Source organism: Miniopterus natalensis, chromosome 12 (assembly GCF_054644295.1).
Source record: "Miniopterus natalensis isolate mMinNat1 chromosome 12, mMinNat1.hap1, whole genome shotgun sequence".
Lineage (NCBI taxonomy): Eukaryota > Metazoa > Chordata > Mammalia > Chiroptera > Miniopteridae > Miniopterus > Miniopterus natalensis.
The window spans coordinates 52,964,414-52,990,168 of record NC_142092.1 but is presented as its reverse complement, the minus strand read 5'-3'; the positions used below and the strand labels follow the sequence as shown (position 1 = coordinate 52,990,168).

At 35.0% G+C, this 25,755-nt stretch overlaps 1 long non-coding RNA gene across 1 annotated transcript in view; it reads left to right on the top strand.

Annotated features, from left to right (window-relative positions):
- The window catches only part of LOC107546568 (uncharacterized), a 453,940-nt gene that overhangs the window by 177,601 nt on the left and 250,584 nt on the right, over nucleotides 1-25,755 (top strand). Inside the window, exon 4 of the long non-coding RNA XR_015715445.1 lies at nucleotides 12,610-12,664. This is a non-coding gene — a long non-coding RNA (uncharacterized LOC107546568). The remainder of the gene's footprint in view (nucleotides 1-12,609; nucleotides 12,665-25,755) is intronic.

The following is a 25,755-nucleotide window of genomic DNA, read 5'->3' as shown; positions in this document are numbered from 1 at the left end:
AAGTTTTGTCTCCCTTTGTATTTATTAAGATTGCTGAATTTTTTGGCTATATGGTTAAACATCTTTTATCTATTTGGGGGCTGGGGGCCATTATCTCCTAAAAGTGGCCATTATCTCCTAAAAGTTTTCTTCTGTTCCATTCTCTCTTTCTTCTTTTTCTGTAACTATAATTATACAAAATTTATACCTGTTGACATAATACCACATTCTCAAATGCTTGGGTAGGTTCTATCATTTTATAACTTTATTTTCTTCCTACATTTGAGAAAAATGTCTATTGAATCTTCCTTTGGATTTAAAGAATCTATGTTTTGTTGTGTTCAGCCCATTTAGTATTTGGGTTTTTTTAATTTCACATATTTTGTATTTGAATCACAGGTGAACTTCCATTTAGTTCTTTCATAGAGTTTTTATTTTCTATTGAACTTTTCCATCTAGTTACTCATTGTTTTCTTTCTGGTCTTGGAAAACAGTTCAATTACTTCCACCTTACTTGTTTCTGTGGAAGCTCAGATTTTCAGTGTCCCACTTACTGTTTTTCACAGGATTCCTGTAAATGATGAGTTTAAGAGCCAATGAAGCATGTAATGAGTCTTTGTATATAGATTTGGGGCTCCCCTACTGTGGGTTGTTACCTTCAACATCTGATCATTCTTACAGTCTCGGAGTACAATCACTTTGTTGCATCCCAGTAATACTGTTGCTTTCAACTTGAACTTCATTTCCTCCTGTGCCTCAATAAATTGGGAGATGCACCTAGGGGGGAATTCATTAAAATGTGGAACTCTTCTAGTTTGCTTTTTTTCATTTCAAGTATCAGAAGCCATCTACTTGTTCCTATATCAGGTTGCTCTTCACATGTTTGAACATATTAAAAAATATTTATTTTATCCAATGTTTATGATTTTTATTTGCAAGTATGTTTGTTTTATAAAAGCAACTCCACCAGTAAAAAGGATAGGACTCATATATACTGTTTTTCTCTATTCTTTATAATGTAAAAAATATTCCTCCTCCTATAAGGTAGTATTGTCTGTGTCCTTCACCAAATTCTCTATGACAGTTATGGAATTGAGAGACCTCTTGGGGATCTTTCTCTGGGTAATCTATATGAATATTTTGTAGTTAATCTTTTTGTTGTTGTTTCCTTTTACTCTTAGTGGGAAATCAAGGTCTCAATGATTATTCATTGTTTTTGTTTGCTATTATTGTTGACTTGTGCCTTACTTATAAGGGAGTTTTAATTATCAACATTCAACTCTTAAACTTAGAAAAATCACAAGTATTATGTTATCTACTCCCACTGCCTCCCATACTCACATATACACTTATTTCCAGGTAACTTTTTTCTTAACCAGAATGATGTACTTTAATTAAAGTTGTGAGTCAAGTATCCTGCCCAATACTTTTCCATAAGGGATGATTATGTAATTCATACAAGGCTGTTTAAGGTCCTGTTCAAGGAATTTTAGAATTGAAACTAAGTTTTTAAGAGAAATAGACACAAATGAGAAACAAATTTATAGAGTTGCTATTGCATTTTCCCCTGATATTAGCAATCATTGAAGTTTATTTATCTCCTCGGAACTGTATTTTTCTTTGTATTGTCTAAACTGATTCAAATTGGGTTTCTGTGTCCTGCAATCAAAAGAGAGCCCTGGACTTTATCCTTACACAATTAATTTATCCTTTTACAAGTACATATACCACAGGCATTCATTGTTCCCATTGTCCAAGTGGAAAAGCTGAGGAAGAAGACATGTCAATGACCATCTCACTGTCAGTTAAGAGTAATACTCTATGGAGCTTTACTCTGAGGTGAATGCTTGTGGTAAAGAATAAACTATAAAGCAAAGAAACAGAAGTTCAGAAAAGGGTATTTTTAGATCTGTCTCGTTTCTGGCCTGCAAATTGCTTACTTCCTGCTGTTTCTAACCCACTTACTAGCATAAACCCTGATTATTTTGAGTGTAGCTCTTCCATTACTATGCTTAACTAAAGGTCATGATTTTAATTGAAATTGTGGCAGCTTATCACTGCCCTGATTTAATTCCAAATGGGAGAGTACACTAAATTGCAACTATTTTTGGAACTATCTGAGGATAGTGGTTAATTTTACTCTTGACCAGTACTTTGATCATTACTGCTTTAATCAAGCTTTCCATCTACCTGAGTCAGCCATTATAGACTCAAGAACTGAATTATTTTCTGCAAAACAGTGTGACTGTGTTTTTATATGGCCACTTCAATAGAGAATTAGAGGCATGCCATATGTAGTAGGAGCCTCCACAGTTGAATAATTTCAAAATAATGATGTGTTATAAGTAATTGTATGGATTATGTAGAATAATTGACATTTTATATGCTCACAGTTGACTGGTGGTGCACTCCAGCACCCTTTCACTTTCCAGCTTAAGTAGTTGGTTTGGTGCGACAAGCAAATGTGCCTTTAGTATCCAAATTGCCAAAATAAAACCTTGAACTTTCCAACCTAGGGGACACCCAACTGACATGGCTGGAAACATTCAGCAGAATGAAAACCTGAATGACCATTGAATCAATCACAACAGATTGTGCTTTGGTAATGAACACCCAAAACTCTCAATGACTTAAAATAACAAAGATTTACTTTTCAGGCATGTCACAAGAGGGAGGGATAGCATATTATATAATAGAATAACAAAGGACTACATTAGAGTGTAATAGCAGGTGTTGAAAAGGGTGTGAGAAAGAGTGACCTCATACAGGGCTCTCAGGAGTGTAAATAGTTAAGTCATCTTGGAAAGCAGTCTTCTGTTTTCTAATGCAGTAAAATGTTTGCTTGCTCTGTGGTTCAGTAATTCCACTCCCAGGCATACACCCCAGAGAAAGTCTGCCAAGGCCTATAGGAATGCACACACGACTCTGAGTAATAGGAAGGGAGTGATATTTACAATATGATACTCCTTATATAAATTTAATTTATCCCACAAATACACCATATAGTTAACAAGATTACACATATTAAAGTGCCTGTATGAAACACATAGTATAGTTCTTATGGAACAGTGGGGAATAGGAGTGGTGATGAAAGATGAGAATATTTAAATATAAAATGTCCTGTGCTAGCCCAGCCAGCGTTGCTCAGCGGTTGAGCATTGACCTATTATCCCAGAGATCGAGGTTCAATTCCACGTCAGGGCACATGCCCAGGTTGCGGGCTCCATCCCCAGTGTGGGGTGTGCAGGAGGCAGCCGATCAATGACGACTCTCTCATCATTGGTGTTTCTATCTCTCCCTTTCTCTTCCTCTCTCTGAAATCAATATATATTTTAAGTAAGTAAGTAAGTAAATAAATAAATAAATAAATAAATAAATAAATAAAATATCCTGTGCTAAAGTAATGATTTTAAAAAAGTGCTATAAAATGAGGAATATAATTTACTAAATTCTTTGACCTGTCATCAAATCAGAATTTTAAAAAAGATTAGGGGAGTTAAATAATCTCTAAGGACATTTTTCTTTCTTTAATCACCTTTCGTCTATTATGACTAAATCTACAGGAGAAATTTATCTCTGGATATGCACATCACTTGCCAATACTTTTCCTGTATCCAGGGCATTGTTTTATCTATTTAATTACCAGCAATTTAATTTTTTCTACTAGTCACTCACATATAAAAAATGAATAAAATTGTTATTTTATCCCTGTATACTGAGATAATATAACCCAAGAAAAAATTAGAAAGTATAATAATAATAAAATATTGGCAAACTAAAATGTGATATAATGAAAGATAGAATATCAGATTGGGGTGAGTAAGAGACTAATACAGAGATTAGAATTTTAGAAAATTACACAGTGGTTTCTGTGGAGATGTTCCTGCATCCAAGTACACAGCTTCTACCTTCATTGCTTCTAATTTAGCCACTTGTCCGTCCGTCCATCCATCCATCCATCCATCCATCCATCCATCCATCCATCCATCCATCCATCCATCCATCCATCCATCCATGTAGTAATATTAACTAATACCTTACTAGGCCCTGAACAAAAGTATCCTGGGTCGTAATATTTAAATAATACCTAAAATAGCCAATGAAGCTGTTAGTCTAGCCTTGTTGGAATTTAGAGACGGCCACTGCCCTGGAATTGAAAACAAGCCAGCTGGACTTGGACTCCCTGTTTTTCTCTAAATATACATCTGATTAGACATACAGTAGAAGGCTGAATAGAGCTAAATATTTAGCCTCATGATGAAAGGAAATATTTCCTAGAGGAGACAAATTGTATCATAAATCTCTGAAAAGATCAGATGAGGCAAGTATAAATGAAAATAACTGTGAATAAACATTTCCATCTGTTAGTTCCTTTAAAACTAACTCGTATTCAGAGAGATTTGCTTGTTAAAAGTTCATTTGTAAATTCTACTAACAACTAAATTTTATTAAATGTCTAATTGAGACATTTCTTTGAGTTTGAAAGAGGTTTGATTTTGCAGTAACAGTGATCAGCTTATGTTTGGAACCTGAGAACAAAGAAATACAGATAAGTGAATACTGACAAATGTTTGAAAAAAGAATGATGAGTGGCTATTACAGAGCCTTGTTCCCAAGAGTAAAGGGAGGGATTCTCAGGTTTTTGGTTTAATAAAATAGAGAAAATAAATGCATCTTATGTTCAGATTTGTAAGACTATTTTGAGTATATTTATATTTTCATAAAAAAATATACTGTTTAAATTCTATATGTGTAAAAGTGTTTTGGGAGGGCAAGAGGCAATGCATGGGGATAGAGGAACCCTATGTCTAACGCTGTTTTATTTGTATTATTTTAATTACCACTGTGATGAATGTTCTTTTAATATACATGAATATTAAAAACAACGTATTTTGCAACTCAATATGTGCATGTGTTTATGTGTGCATGTGTTTAGGTAAACCTCAAGAACTAAAGAATAAAAAAAACAATGAAATTCCTTCTGGTAGACACCTGTTTTCTCTGGATGTGGAGCATTCTTGAAACAGCTCCCTATTTCCTTTTGGGAACCCTCCCCACCTTCCACATTGTGTGCAGTCGTATGGATTGGTTATTGTCTTAGACCCAGCTTCCCTTGAATTCAGGAAACATGCGAATGAATACCATTTACGTACACACTACTCAGACGCTGTGTAAGGAACTAGAGACACAAGGGAACAGCAGTTTCACCAAATCATTTCTGATGCAGCAGCAGCATCTCCACTGTCAAGTGTCACTGATGTTAGTGTCGCAGACATGGGGCTCATGTTCAGCAGGTGCAGCAGGGCTGTCGCCAGGGGAGCAGTTCCGTGACATCATTTTTGTTTTTGTTCGTTGCTGTTTAGCTCTGTGCCTCATTCTTAGGTCTACCCACAGTTTCTAGGAGCTAAAAAGTATTTTTTAATAAATTATTATTTTTGTTTAAAATAACCACATTTCAGTTGCTTTAAACTAAAAAACCTATAGATAAATGTAGTAAGTCTGAGCATAGTTTCCTCATTTTATGACAGTTGCCTACCCATTTCTATGCATTTCTTCTTGACTTTTTAGAAGTTAGTTGTCTTATTATGGAGAGCAATCCACTCTGTTACACATGTAGGAAATATTTTATCTCCGTCTGTCAATATTGTAATTTGGTTAATTTTCTTAATTAGAATGTAAAATTCTGTAAGTTATTCGCATACTTTACCTTAGATTGAAAATCATGCATATTAGCCAAATTCCTTCTCCCCTTCTCTATGTGCAGTTTTCTGCATTTCTTGTTTTTCTTCATTAGTTCATAAATGTAAAAGGGACACCTCCTTAGAATAGGGAGTAGACAGCATCCATTGTTGGAGCAGATTATTTTCTTCCTCTCTAACTCTGACTGTACAACTATCTTTCTAACTTTGTATGAACATGCAGTCTCCTAGGAAAAACCCTTTTCATATACTCTCCCCCCACTGTGGATTATTGAAAGTGCCTGTTATTTACGTGAGTGTTTTAGAAATTATTTTCACACATTTTTTGTTTTCTTAGCCTCATAACAGTTTTAGTCAAGGATAGCATTATTATATTAACTTTGAGACTAACACTGTAAAGGTATTGAGGAAAAAACTACGTTTATGTGGTTTGAAAGTAAGTATCGAGATATTAGATTTTCATAATGTTATTCTTTCTGTTAAGTTTTTGAGAAGGCAGGAATGATGTGTATTTTAATTAAATATTGAAGTTAAATCTATCATAGTATAACTACCTTCATTTATTTCTGCCACTGTCTTTTCTACCACTTTACTACACTTTTTTGAGAAGCTGGGTTCAGGTATCTTGAAACAGTATTCTTTTTCTTTTCTCTTTTTTTTAATGTTTGAAATGATTCAATTTAAAGAAGAGTTCCAAGTACTATAGAAGAACCTTTTACTTTTATGAGCCATTTGGTACAGAGTTGCTGAGATCATTACCCATGACCCCTAGTATTTGTGTCTGTAGCTCCTACAAAGACATTCTCCTATGTAAGTCACATTATAACCATCAAATCAGGAAAAACAACCATATGTTACTACTCTACTTATAAAATCCTGTTCAGTCTTCTCCAGTTGTCCCTATATTGTATCCAGTCCAGAATCTCATGTTACATTTAGTTTAGGATCCCTTCAGTCTTTGATCTGGAAAAATCTGTCAAACTTTACTTGACTTTCACAACTGTGATTCTTTTGAGGATTACGGGCAATATGGGTTGTAAGATGCCATTCAGTTTGGGTTTGTCTGATGTTTCCTTAGAATCGAATTCAAAGTTTTGTCTCTTTGCAAGAATATCACAGTGTGAAACTGATTTCTCTTTGCTATCACCCCCCCACACACCCCACAGTCAGTCGTGCTGCTCAACACACTTGGTTTGGACACACTGTGCCGGACAGTCCCCGTGCTCAGACCCCTCATACCACTCAAGCTGACACTTCCATGGGCACTGCCTTATGGGTGCCCTCTTTCCAGGGTCAGGTTCTGACACCCTGCATCAGGTTCGCACCGCATCTCGCTCCCCCCACGGGCAAGCTTAGCTTAGTAGTTATTGGACCAAATTTTTCAAGAAGAGAAAGAAAATAAAGAGAAGGGAGAAAGGAGAGGAAGAGAAAAGGAACACATATTATGTCTTTAAATTACAACTGACAACAGTGTGATGAACGATACCTTGGTAATAGCTTATTTGATTTCCTTCAGTTTTGTCTCCTGAATCACTGTTTCTTACAGGGTTAAATGAATTGTGCTTTAGAACTCTCATTTTTTGAGTTTGCAATATGAATAGATCTAATTATAGAGACTGAAGTTAAAGACTAAGTTTTGACCCGTGTCATAAAATCTTCTGCAGAACATAAGCATAAGAGTTACCACTATAATAATAAAGCGATTGTTAATATTGCTAAGAAATTAATACATAAGCATTAATGTGGCACTGTACATATTTCAGAGGAAAAGCTGTAGGTTTAAGTTAGAGCTTTAGTCAAATAATATATCCATGCTAAAATAATAAAAATGTCACTTTGTGTTAAAATTAATAAAAAAGGGGAAATAACTGTTACGTCTATTAGAAAAACTTATGCTGGACAAAATAAGCAAGATTAAACTTTAAACGTGGAGCTTTAAGGGAAAGGGTGACTAAGGAGTGCCAGGTGAAAGGTGCTCGCCAGTTTAAAGCAGAGCAGGCACCTGGATTCATTTTGATTGATTGATTGATTGATTGATGAGGAACTGAGACCCAGCCTTCGTTCCGCGCAGTGAACCGTGCAGCGGGGGTTGGTTGGAGGCGGGCAGCCAGCGCGGCGGCGGCTTCCCGGGGCCTGGCGCCCTCGCCCAGCGGGGGAGAAATGCGCGCTTCCCTCCGCAGAGCTTCCAGCCCGTGAACCGCCTCCAGCAGCGCAGAGGGGGTGAGCCCGCGTGTCGCACAGAGCAGGACAGAGCAGAGCAGGGCCCTCCCGTTGCAGCTGGAGGCACTGCGAGATGCAGAAACAGCACCTTCCGCGGGAAAGGGCGGGGGTAACAGGTGTCCACAGAAGGGGGTGAGCCTGGGGTGTCACACAGAGCAAGACAGAGCAGAGCATGGCCCATTGGGGGTGTAAATCAAAGCACTTGTTAGTGCAGAAGGGGTTAATATAAAGAGCATATCTCTATAGTAAATATGTTCATATAAAGAATAGGTCTTTATAGTTATTATAAAGACTATACCTTTAGTCACAATAATTCTAATTTTAGAATTTACCCTTCACCTGTGCTAGCGCTTACTGGATTTGCAGTGGTGAATATTGCACTATTATTTGTAATAATGATAAGATCTAAATAGTCTAAATGTCTATCATCAAGGGACCCTTTTAAATACACGGGACAGAACCAAGAATGAGGCATTTCATTTTTGTATGACTCTGGCTGACTCATAAAAATTTTTGTCTTTTTGTCAGCAGATATAAGAAACCAGTAATATGAAAGGCAGACAGTCATCAAAGGGAAAACAATGACAAAATGACAAGGCTTGCCCTGCAGAGCACAGGAGCGATACATATTTTTTGAGTGCAAGGCAATATAGCTTGATAGTACGGTCTCCCATCCGTTTCAATCAAGTAGACAGTTTCTTGCTGTAATGGATTTAAGTGTATATACAGAATGATAGGAAAAGGGAGGGGAACGATCGGCAGGAAATGTTAGGAAGTTGAATGAAAATAAATGTGTATTTATGTTTTATTTAACCCAGTAGAATTCAAATCCCCAGTACAATAAAAATATATCAGGAATGATTTTTTTTGTTAGTACAGCACGATATAAATGAATCTATTATTTTTACTTTTAAATGAGGATAATACCTTTTATTTTATGAGTTTAGTGCAAATATTCGCTGTTACAATATATGAGTGTTTATGCCATTTAATAACTATCAATGCATTTTTGAATTTCTTTTTATTTCTTTAATCCTTACAACAAATACGTTAAATAAAAATTAATTAAAATTAACTGAATCTGAATCCTAGGGAAAAGTTCACCTTGGATACTTGGAATTTAAATGATGTATTATAGGTTGGAAAGTGATTTTAGTGCAAAAAAAAAGTGATTTGTTATTCATTCACAAAGATAAATTATATTAAAATAAAATTATTAAAAAATATAAGGTTTGTATTGGTATAATGAAAATAGATGTAGGAAATCCTATTTATCGAAATTAAAGATACAAAGAAGATTAAAGTATAATAAAAGGATGTCTGTCCTAATCCCAGAAATGCCTTTTTGCAGGGAAAAGAAGACAAAAAATAATCTAGCAAATCATACAGCCTTTTGCTTCAATTTAAAGGGAATTAACTAGTGTTAATGGGGCACATCATGTCCCCAAGAAAACAAAAATAAATTGTGTACTATGGGAATTAAGATGCCCTTTAAGATAATCTAATATACTTTCTTATTCATAAAGTGAATAATAGCATATTACTTCAAAGATAGTATAATCTATAAAAACAAACTACTAATGCTGTCATCTTTGTCTTGTCCTGTGTTTGTACCTACACTGAACTACAAGTATTTCCTTAATTAAGGGGATGCACATCAATAGTTAGTTAAGCCAGTAAATAAATATGCACCTAGTTTCTCCTTCCTAAATGAATTAAAACCTGTTTTTATCTCGTAACAGCTGTTTTTATGCTCTGTTAGTGTTCTACCCAGATAATCCAGAAGATGCTGAAAGCTTTCATTCTAGTAAATCAAGGGCCAGCGTTTTGCCTTCTCTGTGCAGAAGAGCTCCTCTGGTGTGAGCAGAGGATTTTACTCTGGCCTAAGCAATAGGCATGATTTATTGCGAGTGCTGGTTCAGACCTTTTCACAGGAATCCTCTGGTTAATGTTGCCAGTCTACCTCTACAGGACTTAGTGACACTGCTATTAATCACTGAGGATCAAAGAAGGGTGTAAAGAAAGCGAGAAAGAAAACAGAGTACGTCCCTGAAAGGAAACATTCTTATCTTAGCCTAATTATAATAGCCCTATTAAAAACTGAAGATCCAGGAATGCAGTAAAGAAAATGGAATATGCTGTGCTTTAACAAGCTTGAGTTGGAATCCTAACCGATGGTGTTTTCTTTGATTCACTTGTAGGGAACACTGCATGCTTGTTATCTTGTCTGTGTCTTCTGGGTATGGCATTTTAGAAGCATTTAGGCACCAGTTCCCTTCAAATTATTGATTTGACAATAGCTCATATAGAGAACTTGGCTCCATTAGACTGCAGTTGCAACTAACAAAAACTAACGTGAGGTGCCCTACATTCAAATGCTGAATTTGGGACAAGGGCACATGGTTGTTTCATGAAACCTTTTAGCTGAAATATGACGGTTCCCTCAGAAATGGACAGGGACAAGAAATGAGCAGAACTTCATCACCGACTAAGTCTTGCCTTTCTCTTACTTTCTGTACTGCATTCTTCCACATCAGAGCCAAGCTTCCTCTCTTCCTTGCCGTCATGGCAGAACACTTTTCACTGAGGACCTTGAATTTATAGGATACAAATTTGACTACCAGCAGGGCCTGACTATGTCCTGTGACCAATTCCAGCATCCTATGGGAAAGAACCTATAGCTTGCATAGGTGTTTATCACTAGTTTACTTAGTCACAGGGAGCTGGGCATGTGCACAATATTGGCTCGGTGCAGATCCAGTGTCTTGGATTGGATAGGGAGATGTTCTTTCAATAAACAAACAAATCAATCAATATCAATTTAAATCAAATAAAATAAAAATAAAGATGATGTTTCAAGGCCTGAGAAAATACCTAAGTATTTCTGCTATAGAACTTTTAGAATCTTGAATATTTATGTCAAGTCTTTCCCCATTTTACTGGGTATTCTTTGAAAGGAAGAGCTGGCACCCAAAAGATATTGAGATTATAAGATATTTAAAGCCATTTAGGCTAAAACCCCTTTTCCTCTCTCATGCGAAGCTTATGCAGGAGGACCTGGTTCAATCCCCTTGTTCAAAGTTTTCGTACTATATTTATCTACAGCCCTACTTATATTTAATGTCTTTTAGAACAATGTATTAAGTTTTTAATGGATTGCATTATTTAGTAATTTACAGTATATTTTATATTAAGTTTGTAGTTAAAGGATATGAAAATTTAGTTCCAAAGTTGTACAGATAATTTTACTTCATCCTGTTCTAATATTTATTGATCTATTAGTCAATAGATTGATTCATTCACATATTGACTGAATATTTTAAATCTTTACTAATATGCTATATTTCCCAGACCTCTGGCTTCTCCTCAGTTAATTGTACTTCAAAATGTAAAGGATTATTACCTTTGTCAGGCTTGGATGGCATAGCAGTGAGTGTCTGAAACTGCAGTAGGAAACCTTTTATATTCCATCGGCATTTCTATTCAGTGCACTAAGTTTAGCTGAGGCAGAGTATGGCTAATGTAGTTGAGCAGAATACATACTTGCTCAGCTGTAAGCAGTCCTAAATTTCAGTTCTTGGCAAAAAAAAAAAAAGTTCTCTTTCAACATAGCTGAAATTACCTCAAAATAAAAAGTTAAAAATACAACAATAATACTGGAGTGGAGTCCAAAAGTATCCTTCTGATGCCAGGCCCCATCAATAATACATCCTATAATATGAGCTTTTAATGTTTCACTAAGACCACAATCGAGATAAGGCCCAGAAATTTGTGCCTGTAGGCTTTGAGGAATAATTCTTGTTTGAAAAAGATCTCAAGATCATCTCCTGTCCTTTCCAACATTATGTGATGGATTTCTACGTAGGATTATATACGTGGTGTTTGTCTGTAAATATATTTGTTTATATTTTGATACCAATTTTTTCATATTTAGGATCATGACCTTGAAATTTATAACACACACTCTTTAATGTAGCACAATACTGTGAGCAATTTCTAAAACACTAAATGTGTAGTATAATTTTCATGGCTGTACATTATTTGCTAATGTAGATATACAGCATTTATTATCCTAATCCCCATGTATTGTATGCTATATTGTATCTGCTATTTTACATTGTAAAATAATTATGTAGATAATATCATGCATAAATTTACATGATAATATTTTGTATTCAATTAACACATTGCTCATGTCAGGTGTGGCAGCTATTGTCTTTTCTTAAAGAGGCTCACCACATCCTAGCACTTTTTCCCACCACTTCTATTCCTGAACAAGTCACATAATTCACATTGTGATGAGTTTTATGTGTACGGCATCTTCACAGTCAATGTTATTATATATATATATATGTACACACATATATATGTATATATATATGGATGCTTAAAACATAAAGTTGGTCCTTGTTTATGTTGGAATTGAAACTATATGCCATCGATAAAGCTTGCATTTTCCTCTTAAAATTATTTCTTCCTATATATCCATGGTTGATATATACAAGGAAGTATAATTCATTCATTTTAATTGTTACATAACATTAATTCCTGTAATGATATTCATTTAGTTTGCTTCAAATTTTCATCATTAAAATAATATTGCAATGAACATTCTTTTATATAACTCCTTTTGAAAAAAATTTTTTTAATGTTTAATTGCCTGTACCTTGAAGTGGAGATGAAGGCTCATTTGCATTATCAATTTTACTAGATGCTGTCATATTGCTCTTCTCATGACCGTCAGGATTAAAGAGTCTACCATCATGGTAAGAGTTACATTTTCTCTTCACTGAAGTAAGATTTTTGTTTCTTTGCATCTATTCGGAGTTGTAAAATATATTTAGTTGTTTAAATATGCAATTTTCTGTTTCCTGGTGATGTGGACATTTTTACATATTTTTATTGGTGATTTAAAAATTCTCGTTTATGAATTGTTGGTCATAGCCTTTGTTCATTGTATGTTTCATCATTCTCAAAATGAGTAAAAGTCCTTCATACATTTTTAAACTAGACTTTTTGATTTTTAAATATGTTGTAAATAATTCACCTTAGCCTATTATTTTATTATTCTAAGACGGCCAGTGAGGAGGGAATTCATATATATGGTATTTAACATAAAAAACTTAAAATCAATTAAATGGCAATGGAAAAACATGTGAAAAGGAAGGACTTTAAAGATATATCACAAAGGATGAGCTACAAATGACCAAGAAGAGTAACTTAAAAGTGAGAGAAAATGATAAATGTAAATAGAAGAAATTGTACAATATTATTAATTTTTTACTCATAAGCTCTTTGAAAGAGAGCTATGCCATAAAATACAGTATTAAGAATTCATCTAGGAACAAAAATAAAAGAATTGCTTCTTTTTTATACAGAAATGATACAATCCTTTCTACTGATATGATTTCCAGTTTAAAATAAGATGAACTCCTTAACCATTTCTTTTAATGAGAGTTGCAGGGTATCTGCAGTTTTATTTCACAAAAACACACTTAGAACAACAAATTGTTATTAGGGTTGAATCAATGCTACTTAATACTTTAATCAATATTTCAAACAATGTTAGGCATATAATGGTTGTTTTAACCATGTGCATTACCCTTACTGAGTTGCCTAGCTATGAAAGATCTGCTCACTCTAGTTTATATAATTTATCTAATTGGTAAATTACAGTACCAGTCACAAGTCCAATGTACTGTATTTCTTAAATATTTCCTCTTACTATGTACATAATATGATCACTCCAAACAAAATTAGTATTTTCCCTCATCTCATGACATTTTGTTACCTGGTTATATTTCCTCCTATGCAATATATTTTAATACTTTTTTCCTTTCATATCAGAAAAAAAGTTCTTCCCAAATTTTCATTTGCTGAAAGGATTCTGATCATTTCTAATATTTTCTTGATCTTACCTAGTATTACCCACTGATATATTCTTCTTTGTAATAACATAATCTCAAGTTTTACCTGAGTACATAACTTTCCAGCTAGAGATTACATTTCCCAGGACCCTTTTAATACCTGTACAATCCTTGCAGAACCATAATAAATGAGTAAAAAAAAAATAATTATTACTTATCAATTGTGACTCCTAAAGAAATGTGTGTGCTTTCCCTTGCCTCCCCGGCCCCTCTGGCTAGGATGTGATGAAAATTGTAGTAAAAAACAAACAAACAAACAAAAAAAAAAACTGGGACTGGGAATTGGGAAAAAATGAGAAATGACTTCTAATGTGTATAGAAGTAATTTTTGATATTATGAAAATTGATAGTGGTGATGGTTGCACAACTCTGTGAATATAGTAAAAACAATGAATTGGGGCACTTTAAATGGGTGAATTATATGTAAATTTTATCTCAGTAAGCTCTTATTTAAAAATAAGTGCATGAAAGATACTAGGATTTCTGAAAAATGCATTGGTAGTCAACATTTTGAGCAAGGCATTTTTACGAGACTGATCTATGTGAAAACAGCTTGTCTGGGCTAAGTCCTGGAAAATACAATTGAAAATGGCAGTTTGGGGCAGTTTATGGATGGCTGAATATGAGGGCAAGTAATTTAAAAATAATTGTGCAGAGAATGAAGAGCCTTTGAAGACGTTAGACCTGGAAAATTACAAAACCAGAGCTGTATCTCTGAAATATGTAAGTGCCAATAAGGTACTTGATGATCAAGGGCACAGAGACACAGAGTCAAGGCTGTGTTTGGTGAAGGGTCGGGTGGGCATGAGAGAAAATAATAAGCATTGCTGATGGAGTCTTAAACTAGTTGATATAAAATGTGATTATTTAAATAGAAGGATAAGAGAAGCAGCAGCTTGGAGTGGGTAGGCCAAAATTTGGCTTTTATTATACCAAATTGGAGTATTGGTGGTGGAACCTATAAAGCAATTATTTAGAAATGTGGCCTGGAAGATTGGGAGAACTGGCATTTTTCAGCTGAGAAAACTGTTCCTTAGGATGCTAATTCACTCTTGATGACACAGTTTGATACCCTAACCTTATCACAGGTGTTTTTCTCGAAACCATTGACATCCAATACTTGATTAGAATTATAAGGAGACTTTAATATCAAATTGAGGATGGGCAAAACAGAGTCAGACTAGTCTTAACTCTATGGCATTTTTGTGAGGATTATAAAAAGACCTTTTATTTTAGTGGGTGCAGTCTTTTGTCAGGGTACACTGACAAAGAGGCTAAATTTCACCACTCACACTCATCTTCAGCTTTGAGCAGCATCTGTATGACAATCCTCAAGGTCTCTGACCAAAATAATCTCCAACATAGTGTCTCCAAGTGTTACTTTAATTGAAGATTAAAACTATATACACAGGGGATGATATTTGAATTTGACTCATGAATAAATAACTCCACTATAAATATCATTGACAATATATCATAAATCGCTATGTAGTGTGCCTCACTGATGGCACTGGAATCCCACAGTAAGATTTTGCTGTACGTGAAACCACTAGAGGCTCACTGTGAGTGATCTTGGCTTTTATCAGTGTTATACTTCACGTTACCACCTTGAATATTCCATCTCACACATCACTAACTCACAGATAATCAGGGCTGGACTTGGGAATTTATTGTAGTTTGGCTATAGGACAGGTTTAATTGCACATGACTGACGCAAGCCAACTTCTCTTCCACAAACCTATTTCACTGTGGTTTCATCCTTTCTAGCCTTCCAGTTTTCACTGTGACATACATCTTATGATAATTGTATTTGTTAGATTAGAAAAGTAAGTTGTACTCAGACTATACAAGTTAGAAAGAAGCTGGACCCATTTTACAAATATTTGTTTAGAAATGTTTCTTGGTTAGTGAACTTTGGAACTTCAAACTTTCCTGTAATTTCCGAATAACTGATTGTTCATTGTTAAATTGGTAGTTCAAAAAATAATGTCTCCAGAAAACGTGTTTATCTATAACTAAAAAGCATTTCAACTGCAATTTCATTTATTTAGCTGCCTATTCAGAGCATTTTCCACAGCATCATAAGTAAAATTTTTGAAAAAAGGCATTTTTATGTAGTTAACATGTATGAAGCTACCTTGCTTTTTTTGGGGGGGGGGGGGACACCTTAACTGACCAGCAACAGAGCTGTAAAGCCTAAAATATTGATGATCTGGGCTCTTTCATTTAATTTTGTCACACCTTAGTCATGTAATCTTCAATATGAAGAGCACCAAGTCATCTTTATGATTTATGGGAACATAAGTGATCACTTTGCATTTTTCTCTGTTGTATTCCTGTAGGTACAATTCTGTCTATAATAAGACAAACTGAATCTCACTATTAATATAGAAGGACAAAGGCATAAGAACACAGGGTGGTATAAATGAAGTTAAAAACCAGCTATATACAGGAAAGAGAGGTGTTCAATTCATACACTTGTCATTCAACCAGAAAATGACAAAATGCAATAACTTCATTAATATTACAAGTGTGCTTTTCCCACAAGAATAAAAGTAAACTGCCAATAAAAATGTAAAAAATATGTCTATTGACCATCTGTATGTCCTCTTTGGAGAAGTGTCTGTTCAGGTCATCTGCCCATTTTTTAATTGGATTGTTTGTTTTCTTGGTGTTTGGTGGTATGAGTTCCTTAGAAATTATGGATATTAACCCCTTAATGGATGTATCACCAGCAAAATCTTCTTCCATTCAGTAGGTTGTCTTTTCATTTTGTTGATGGCTTTTTTTGCTGTGGAAAAACTGTTTAGTTTGATGTAGTCCCATTTGTTCACTTTTTCTTTTGTTTCCCTTGCCCGAGGAGATATATATTTTAAAAAAGTACCAAAAGAAATGTCAGAGATTTTACTGCCTATTTTTTTCTTCTAGGATTTTTATGGTTGAAAGTCTTACATTTAAATGTTTAATCCACTTTGAGTTTATTCTTGTATATGGTATAAGAAAGTCGTCTAATTTCATACACCCACAGGAGATACAATTTTAAAAAATTAAATAAAATAAATAAAAGTATAAACATAGATCTCTAAAATAAAGTATTAAAGGAGACAGACAAGTCACACTTCACTCTCATTGCCTAGAGATGCTGAACTTTGAGATAAATAGCATCTCTGAGTAGGTCTGGAGGTTATCTTCCTTGAGAACACGAGGTTTTGTCTATACTGTGACTTGCTTGTTGACTGCTGTCCCCAGTGTAAAGTAATTCCATACACTTATGGCCTTGTATCTAATTTTAGAGAATATCAAATAATGAAGAGAATCTATTCTTCTGAGGAAGAATAAAGATTAAACATCTTTTCCACAGCAGTGCCTCTTAGTCATTTATTTGAGGGAAAAATAGTATTTGACCCATACTTAGAATAAGTGAACAGCACTTGGCAAAGACTTGTACAAAGCTAAACAAACAGTAACTGTGCCTGTGTCACATAGAATCATAGCATCTTTTAAAATTTTCATACACTGTGAATCGCTAATGAGGTTTTATTATCAGTTAGTAATAATACCAAGAACACATAAAAGTATGTTAATCTATTTACTAACACAATTTTGGCTTTCTTGCTGAGGGCAACTATTCCCAAGATCCCATACTCTTTACCATCATCAGAAATTCATTACGTCTTTACAAGTACAAGTATAATCTTTAATTTTAAGTATCAAGGGAGAAATGTCTACTCTAATTAAAAGAACAGAAAAGACAGCTTTTTCCTGTGTGAGTAAGCTGGACTCATTTCTGTTGTAAAATCACAGGCATTATGTAGACAGTTCCAACTTGCAAATGTACTGTGTATCACAATTTCATTTTTAAGCATCTGTGAGCTTGGAAGCTCTTTTGTCAATAGAAACAAAGTTATTACAAGATGATTTGGGTTATGAATATTTTGTTATAAAGAGTCATTTAACCAAAAGAATTCCTGAATTTAAACTGTATTCTCTAATACATATTTCTTTATACAAATGGCTGGTTGTCTTTTTACCTTTTAGTTGTTTTTTTCCATTTCTGCTGGACAATTAAAAAATTAATAATAATTTCCGTACATTTCTATACATCAAGAAATTGCTCATTGTGCTTTATGAATCTCTATATTCTACTGGTCTCTCTACACTTCTCAGGAACTATCTCCATCCAGTACCCATTCCCAATCCGCATGTGCTCATCCACTGCCAGGAATATGCTTTAGCCCAGGTAGGATGCACTTGACCATGGTCCTCTATCATTTAAATTCTCAACATTATTCTGAACATTTGGGATAGCACACTTGAGATTAGAAATGTAAAACTTTCAAAACAGTATCAAAGAAGTCTATGTGATTAATGAGTGTCTCTCTTACAGAGTGCTAGTATCTTGTGATGTCTAGAAAGACAACGTAGTTATTGCATGTTTCACTCCATCAACTTTCAGAACTGTGTCATTGACTAGACTAATTCACTGCACTGATAGGCTGTCTTGTGAAGAGCAAAACTCTCGAGGCAGAGTATTCACACGATCTAGTGAAAATATGCCTCGCCCGACCAGGCGTGGCTCAGAGGTTAAGCGTCGACCTAGGATCCAGGCGATCAGGGTTCGATTCCCGGTCAGGGCACATGCCCAGGTTGCAGGCTCGATCAATGACTCTCTCATCATTGCTGTTTCTATCTCTCTCTCTCCCTCTCCTTTCCTCTATCTGAAATCAATAAAGATACATTTAAAAAAAAAAAAAAGAAAATATGCCTTTCACCACCCTTCATCAGTCTGAGCAGGATCAACGTGAGAGTGATCCTTTTAAAGTGGTATTTTAAAATATGGTCCTGGATTTTAAATACAGTGTTTCATTTAATTCTCACAAAAGAACATAATGAAATATGTTCTATAATTAGGTCATTTTTATAAATAAAAAATCCCTAAGATTTAAAGAGCTTAACTAATCAGACCAAGGTTACTTGTAAAGCTATGTGACTGAGCTGGAATTTGAACCAGGCCCCAGAGCTTGATTTCTTTACCAGGCTCTAACACTTTTTTAAATTTTACGAAGTGCTGCACTGACAAAAAAGAATGAGGTTAAAAAACAACCCCCCAACCTATTAGTTCAAAACAGCCTTTGTTGAAAATTCTATGCATATTGAAACTACTAGTACTTAATTTCACCTAGGCGTTTATATTCATTGAGAAATACACTCTTTATACTACCTAACTATTTTGTTAATTTTTAAAAATGTACCTCTTCTTTAAAAAAAAAAACAAAAAACAAAAAATAACCTCTTAGCTGAAATTTTTCTGAAAAAGAGGTTTCTGGAATTGAAAAGTATTCTGACATTCTAATGTTGTTTTATTAGGCAAATATCATTTTCTCTATATTAATTGATATCCCCAGTGCTGGGGAGAGTGGCATCTGAAATGCACAAACAAGTATTTGATGAATGAATGAATTATTTGATTTCTCATATCAGTGGGAACTCTGGCTATTTTTAATATAAAATAATAAAATATATTACTATATCCTTCCCTATTCTGCACTCATATAGCATCTTTGTTTAAAACTTTCTATTTTTCTGTGATTTGTTTTATTTTTCAGTAGTAAATGTATTACTATAATCTGTAGGTAAATATCCATTTCAGCTTTAGGGAATGCAAGCATGTATTTGGCAAGCATTTTAAAATTGTATTCAAATCAGAGAAAGATTGATGACCAGAATGCTCTACATTTTTTCTAGACTGGGGGAAGTATTCTATTTAATATTTCGAGTTAGGTTCAGCACCTGTGTTTAATCATTTGCACATGTAGCTACAACTTTCAGAAGTCTACTGTTTAATTCCACTGGAAATCCCTATTGGGCTTCTTGGAAGGGCAAGTTTAGCTCTTACTATTTTCTGTCACATCTCGACAATTTTTTTTTTTTTTTAGATTGGCCCATTTCAAGGGCTTTGACTTTTTTAAAAAATTAATTTGGGAGAGAGAAGCATTGATGTGAGAGTGAAACATTAATCGGCTGCCTCCTATACGCACCCCGACTGGGAATCGAATCTGCAACCTGGGCATGTGCCCTGACCTGAATTGAACCCGCAACCCTTCGGTGTACGGACGATGCTCCAGCCAACTGAGCCACCCGGCTGGGGCCTTCTGTCACATCTTGAACTTCTGCTTTCACTTAATGTTGGTTGTTCTGTCTTTTTCAATCTAAAGTCCATTTTCTTTCCCATAGGAGAGAAAAGCAAAATATGGTATATTAGACGCTCTGAACCTCTTAACAATAGGTAAGAAGAGGTGAGATGATTGGGAGAGAAAGAATGATAGAAGAATAAAGAAAGGAAAGGTAGCAAGTGAAGAAAAAGTGAGATTGAGCACCTTGCTTATAATTTGGATGATATCGGGAAAATGGAATTTGTTTATAAGAAGATTTTGCTCATAATTATTAGCCTCATCATTTTTCTGTGATTTTGCTGAAGTCTTAAAGGTCAAAATTATAGCAGCTTCCCTGATTTTACCAATTTGCCGTGAGGACCAAAGCAAGTAAAAGCTAATTGTAAATTGAGAAATGGATTGCAAATGTAAGGCAAGCATTGTGAACCCAAGTACAGTGGACAGGAGTGCAGAATTTGGGACTATTTAGACCTTGTTCATTCATGGTTTTAGTACTTTTATTCAGTGGTTTTATATATTGAATTTTTGGGGACCTAAATTTCCTTACTTACAAAATGGGTATAATTTCACCTACATAACTGAGTTGTATGAAGGGTTATAGAAAAAGAGATATGTTATGAGCATATACTGTGTGCTCAATAAATAGCTCTTTCAATTTTTTTGTCCCTGAAACTCTTGGTCTTCTAGTATATTTCTGGATTTTAATTTTTTTACATTTACTATATTATTTATTTAATTCTGTTTTTTAATATGCACAATATCTATATTGCTCATTTGAATTTTTTGCACATTGATTTTAAAGTTATATACATTATTTTTTCTACTAGTGAATAGTCATATACTTTTTATAAAATACATTTGAACTCACTTTTCTTTAATTATTAAAGGAAGGGATAGTGATATATATAGACCCTGGCCACATATATTAATATGATACATTTAGTATCATTTTTCTTACCTCTTACTCTCAGTTTCTATTATTATTTGTCCTATTTTCCTAACTGATTAATTTTGTAAAACTATTTGTTCAATTATTATTATCTTTCAGTGATAATTTTTACCTGCATAATTTCTTAAGTATATTAATTACTATTACTTAGGCAATTGTAATTTAAGTCATTTAATTGTTTATTATCTATCCATTTTACTCTTTTTCCAATCACTTCTTCTTCAAAATGACTTATATTTTGGTTGGTCAAATATGTTTAAGGGTATATTGTTTTTCCAGTAAGACTGTTGTGAGTGTAAACTTTCTGACCCTCAGTGTATGAGAACATCTTCCGATTACTTTGCATAGGAGTGGCAAATTGGGCATAAAATTCTTGGAGTTCATTCTGTTTCCCTCAGGTCCCATTTTCTTTTCATATTTGGAGTACAAAGCAAAAGCCTTTAGAAGGAACCAGCATTAATTCCTCTGGGATTTTATTTATTTATTTATTTATTTATAGTTACTTTTTGGACCTCTCAGAACTCCTGTACATTTTTTCGTTTTTCTCCCCATTGCTCATTGATCCCCTCCGCCTCGCATCCACCCCAAGGCCTTCACCCCGCTATCCTCGGTGTCCATCGGTTACGCAGACACGCATATAAGTTCTTTGATTCATGAGATTTTATTTTCATAAAATATTTTCAATGGCTATGTTCTTTTTATTGAATTTTGCCGTGGTCAGTAACTTCTTTTCACTTTTTAACTTGATGTTTTTCTTGTTGACCCTGTCGCGGTTGTCCCCAGGCCCCGCGCCTGCTTGGCCCTGCTCCCCGCCAGCGCCTCACTGTTGCCTGCGTCTCTGGGTTGTGCACGTGTGGCTGTGGCTGACCCCTTCCCCTTCCTCCGTCAGGCCCCCAGCTCCCTGCCCTCTCATCTCTCCTTCTCTCCCCCCCCTCCCCCCCCTTCCGTCCCCTCCCCATAGCGCTGTTCTATCTGATGGGACCATTTTCCTAGGGTCCTGTTAGATAAGGGGCTAATGGAGTTAGTGCCTCACCCCCATGCCTCTCCTTTTACTCCTTTACCCTTGGGCTTATCATGTTCGTTCTCGGTAAATTTTTTGTCTTCCTTCTACTTTACCAATTGCACACTTTGTAATACCCTACTTGCTTCTCACTTTCTTTTTTATTTGTTTCTTTTGGGCATCATGTTTCCATGTTTTTCAGCTTCCTTCACCTCAAATTATTTCTTCAAAATGATCATTGAATTCTGGAAACTCGGATGCAATACCCACTTGAATCTCCCGTGAAATAAAATCGGGAACATTCTCCTGTTAAGCTTTTTGGGAGTCTGACAGATACGTAGAGCGCACAGGGTATTAGGACACAACGCGCACTTGCGTAGCCGCCACCCAGGCAAAGAACAGGACCTTACGAGCCGATTGTTCCGTCCACGCTCAGGCACCGCGCTCTGCCTCCTCCACCGCCGGTCGCTCTCCTGAATCCTATTTGAGATTAGTTTTGCCTGTGTTTTTAAAAATTGAATCATATGATATGTATTATGGTGTGTCTGGCTTCTTTTCCTCTTGCAAGATTCATCCACTTTGAAGTGTGTGCTTGCAGTTTGTCCAGTGCTATTTTTGCATGATATTATATTTTATGAATAAAATACATTTTGCTTATCCACTCTTCTGTTTTTAGACACTTGAAATGTCTTCATTTCTTGGTTATTTCAACTAATGCTGTTATAAACATGCAAACATTTCTCTGAGGTATACACCTAGGAGTGGAAATGATAATAGGGCCCACACAAGTTCAATTTTAGTAGATGGTTCTCAATGATTTTCCAACACAGCTACGAAAGTTTACACGACTAGTAGGAATATTGGTTACCTAATACTACAGAACACACTACTGAAATCTCAGTGCCCTAACACAATAACTATTTTATTATGCCTCATGAATTTTCGGGTCATGAATTCAACTATTTGAGGGCGATGCTTGTGAGAGAATGTGTACTGCGTTTGGCAATAATTTGGGGGTTAGAGACTTTTTCTTTTTCTTTTAGGCAGGAGTTGATCAGCTGTGGTCAGAAAAGATGGGTTTACTCTCAGAATTCAAAAGGCCTGGTAAACTTAATTAAAGGATAGGATTCATTCCATGAATAAATATTCTTTGGGGATTAAAAAATAAAATTATATCAAGAAATGTACAGCCTAAAATTTGGGAGTTACATGTAATAATAATATCTAAAAGCACTCAGAGTGTATACATTCCATGAAAATTATATGTGCACAAAGGTATAGCAGGGCCATAGAGGTTTCTCTCTAGAAGACTCAAGATTCCAGATGTGCACTGGAAATTAATGGTGAGCAAACACCTTTCAAGATGTTTAATTTTCTAAGCAAGGAAATCCTACTTTGGCATATTCTTGCATCTAAAAGTTTTTTTGTTTTGTTTTTTGATAGACAAAAGAGTCGGATGAAAGCACAAACTTATTTATCAAGTAAGTTTTCAACAGAAGGCAGTAGTGACATTATAGAGATTTTCGTGCCATAGTAAGTAAGTTGAATTTAATTCTGTGGACAATGAAGAGCTGTTTTATGTAAGGTAGGGACATTCTTTATCTTTAGAAAAGATATTCTGGCATCTGTGGTAAATCAATTGGAAGTAAGACGTGCAAATAGAGACAAAAAATACTTAAGAGATAAATGCAGTTATCGACATGAGATTATTAGGGTCTCAATTGGGGGCACAGTTATGAAAAAGATATGAACAGTGTTAAAGAGAGAATCAATGACATCTATTTAACATTTGAATGAGGGTTAGTGAGAAGAAACGTAACCTGCCCGATTTGAGGTTGCTGTCTAGATGAAGGGCAAGTTCACTGAGATCAGACTACACGGGAGAAAGTAGCTGCAGCATTACCCTTCATGCCTTAACATGTTCTGGAAAGGAAGTAAACAAAGAAAATAAACATAAAAAACCAAAAACTCTGTTTAAAGGAAATACTGATGAACTATAAAATTAGCATAATTTATTTGTAAAATAATACACACAGACACACAAAACCGAGAGCAGCTCCCGTATATGCAACTACAGTATTATGTATATGAAGCAAACACTAATTTTTTGCTGGAAAAATTTAAAGGACAGCATAGGAGTCAGAGGACACAGAATAGGAAATTACTTGTCAAAAGCCACTCCCTCATTGAAATGGGACGGGAGCCTTATAACTCATAAAAAATTATTCATGTAACACCAGAAAACGACCTAGCAAATAATATTCCATTCAACAGAGTACAGACCCATCATTCTTCTTAGTTGGTGACAGAAAGATTTTTCCATTCCGCATTCTAAACAAGATTTTCCTCCTCCAGGAAATGAAAACGAGAATCTAAACCTATATCGAGAATAGTATTAACTTAGACAAGTATTTACATTTTTTTACATAAGTTTGTGCTTATTGCAGGACTGAGTAAGGTGAATTTGGATTTGCACCTGCTGTTTTTGGAAATGGTTACATACACAAGGTCTTTTCCTTGCCAATTTGCATGTGTTTTGCCTTTCTATGCCAGCAAGTGTTTGCCAAGATGTTGTGTTAAGCTAAGTTCTATTTGTGCCAGAAAACATAGAAACATAGTGGGGCTTCCTTAATAGCTGGGAAGGGACCCAATTAATCACATGCATGTGACAGCTGGAGGTTCACATCCTCAGGAGTGTAAGTTGCAATTATGAAAACAAATAGAAAACTTTTATCCAATGAGCTTCCTTGACTGAATTTCTTAGATTTCATAATCATTCGTAAATAAGCTTTGATAGCTAAGGGAAATCTAAGTGATTATCTTACAGAATGTTTAAAAGATATTATTTTTTCACTAAAAGAGACTCTAAAAACCAAATGTTGAATCACAAAATTTGACCGTAGATGGAGCCTGTGTAGGAGTCTCACCGTGTATATTGGGAATGAGAGAGACAAAGCCATGAGACCGAGGGGATTCCTCCCCAGAGCAGTAAGAGTAGGTTTTAGCCTGTCAGTTAGTCAAGTGTATTTCACGAGCCAAGGTTCAATTTAGAAACATAGGCCCATGCACTTGTACAAGACTACATATTAGGCTTGCTTTTCCCAGTATGCGCAGGCATATTTATGGGAACTGTCATTTGAACTGATAAAATGTATGCAGAACGAAAGAAAAGGTCATTCTTGCATAGACTAGGGGAAGATGTCAGTAATTTGAAAACTAATGTCTTAAAGGCTATGGAGACATGAGGGAAACAGAGTGGTGCTCTTCATGATTTATTTGATGCTTGCCAAATGCAAGTGCTTAATAAATCTCCTTCCTCCCCAAATTTGTGTGACGTTCCCCAGAAACTGCCCTAAGCTAGGGAGGTGGGTACAACACAGAAAAAAAAAAATGAAGCAGAAAGATTATTGGAGATTGGAATATTAAAAAAGACATTTGAAAGAACTATGAGTTAATGCATTCAATTCTGAGATCCCACTCGCCTAAGCATCTAGTTATAAATGACCAAATATATTTTAGTCCACGTGTTTAAGAATAGTTTAATTTAGGAAATATATATTTGTCATTCTTTACCAGTAATTCATTGGGGAATCAGCATGCAGTGCTCTCTCTGTAGACATGGAAACAGCAAAAAAATTTAAGTGTCTGAGAATAAAAGCATTTCATTATAGTAATTGATACAGTGTAAGGCTATGTAACTAATCATTAACATTACATATCTGAAAAACAATTCGAAATGCATATAAAATACTAAGGAAAGAAAAGCATTAAGAGATTAAGAGAAGAAAAGGGTACAAAAAAGATTACA